This window comes from Mirounga angustirostris, unplaced genomic scaffold, assembly GCF_029215605.1.
Source record: "Mirounga angustirostris isolate CCGP_5_RB_7025 unplaced genomic scaffold, mMirAng1.0.hap1 SCAF_2, whole genome shotgun sequence".
Lineage (NCBI taxonomy): Eukaryota > Metazoa > Chordata > Mammalia > Carnivora > Phocidae > Mirounga > Mirounga angustirostris.
Window position 1 is genome coordinate 66,777,494 of NW_026991710.1, and position 2,215 is coordinate 66,779,708.

The 2,215-nt window shown below is 34.9% G+C and overlaps 1 non-coding gene across 1 annotated transcript; it reads left to right on the forward strand.

The window, feature by feature from the left end:
- Positions 1-1,322: 1,322 nt before the first annotated feature.
- On the forward strand, positions 1,323-1,427 carry LOC123849108 (U6 spliceosomal RNA). The gene has a single exon (XR_006791948.1). It is a non-coding gene; the product is annotated as a U6 spliceosomal RNA (small nuclear RNA).
- The last annotated feature ends 788 nt before the right edge of the window (positions 1,428-2,215 follow it).

The window sequence follows — 2,215 nt, forward strand, 5'->3', positions numbered from 1 at the left end:
TTCCTTATATATTTTTAGTATTAACCCCTTATTAGATGTATGGTTTGCAAATATTTTCTTTCATTTCATAGGTTGCCTTTTTACTGTTGATTATTGCCTTTGCTGTGAAGAAGCTTTTTAGTTTGATGCCATCCCATTTGTCTATTTTGTTTTTGTGGCTTGCACTTTTGGGGTCATATCTGAAAAAAACATTGCCCAGGCCAATCTCAAGAAGATTTTTCCTTATATTATCTTTTAGTAGTTTTACTGTCTCAAGTCTTATATTTGTCTTTAGTGAATTTTAAGTTGATTGTTGTATATATTCTGAGATAAGGTTTTGATTTTATACTTCTATTGTATGGATATTTAGATTTCCCAGCACCATTTACTGAAGAGACTATCCTTTCCTCATTGTGTATTTTTGGCACTCTTGTTGAAGATCAAAGATTTATTTCTGGGCATGGATTTATTTTTGGACTTTCTATTCTGTTCTGTTGGCTTATGCTATGGTCTGAATTTTCAGTTTGTATCCCTCCCCCAAGTCCCACCTTCCCACTTTATATGTTGAAATACTAACCCCCAAAGATAATATTAGGAAGTAGCAGTTTTGGAAGGTGCTAAAGTCATGATGGTGGAGCCCTCCTGAACAAATTAGTGCTTTATAGAAGAAGCTCCAGAGAGATTTCTATCTCGTCAACCATGTGGGGACACAGTGAGAAGGCACTGGCTATGAAAAAGGAAGAGGGTGTTCTCTAAAAAGTGACCATGCTAGTGCCTTGATCTTGGACTTCCCAACCTTCAAATTGTGGGCAATAAATCTCTGTTGTTTATAAGCCACCCAGTCTGTGGTATATTTTGTTATAGCAGCCTGAATGAATTAAGATGGTTATATGTCTGTTTTTATGCCAATACCATACTGTTTGGATTGCTGTAGTTTTGCAATATTTCTTGAAATCAGGAAGTTTGATGCCTCTAGTTTTGCTCTTCTTGCTCAAGATTGCTTTGGCTATTTGGAGTCATTTGAATTTAGGATTTAAAAAAAGTTCTGTAAAGAATGCCATTGGGTTTAATAGGGATTGCATTTAATCTGTAGATCACTTTGGGTAGTATGGACATCTTAACAACATTAATTCTTCCAATTCAAGCACATAGGATGTCTTTCCATTTATCTTCTTTAATTTCCTTCATTAATGTTTTACAATTTTTAGTGTATAAGTTTTTCTACTTTGTATAATATATTTATATTTTTAAAATATCTTAGTGAACAAGGCAAATACTCGTGCAACTAGGAACCAGTTCAAGAAATAGAACTTTATCAGCCACCTCAGAGACAAGGCTGATGTGTGCTCACTTCGGCAACACATATACTGAAATTAGAACAACAGAGAAGATTAGCATGGCCCCTGTGCAAGGATGACACGCAAATTTGTGAAGCGTTCCATTAAAAAAAAAAAAGAGAGAAAGAAAGAAAAACAGAAACAAGCTGACATATTCACTAGGTCCAGTAGGCAAGGTGCTGAGACCCACAATCGTTGTAGGGGCCAAGAAAATATTTTAATTTCTTTTAAAATATTTTGATATATTTTAAGGGCTCATGAAAATGCCTTAATTTTTTTAAGAAAAAAAAAGTGTTTTAATACACAATATTAATATATGAATGTATTCACCTTTATACCAATACAGTCATAAATCATAACTTAAAAAAGTTTTTATGGTGATAAGAAACCAGGAAGACAAAAGTACCTCAGGCCTACCAACATCATATTATGGTCCTGCTCACAAACATCCTAATCACAACTATCTCCTTACCCTCAAAAGTAATCAGTATCCTAATTTTTATTATAATCACTCATTGCATTTATTTATTTATTTATTTATTTAAAGAGAGCTAGAGAGGAATGCAGAGGGAGAATCCCAAGTAGGCTACAAGTCCCCAGCACAGAGCCAGACTTGGGGCTTGATCTCATGACCCTGAGATCATGACCTGAGTGGAAATCAAGTCATACGCTCAACTTACTGAGCCACCCAGGCGCCCCTCATTGCATTTCTTTATAGTTTTATCACTCCAGTGTGTGTCCTTAAATACTAGTTTTATCTTGCATATAAAGATCTGTTATGAATTTAATTTCTTTCCTCTGTAGGTTGTTCTTTCATCTCTTCTTTATCTGTTGAAAAATTGAGTCCTGCAACCTATAGTTTCCACTTTCTGGCTCTTGCTAATTGCACACTCAAGGGG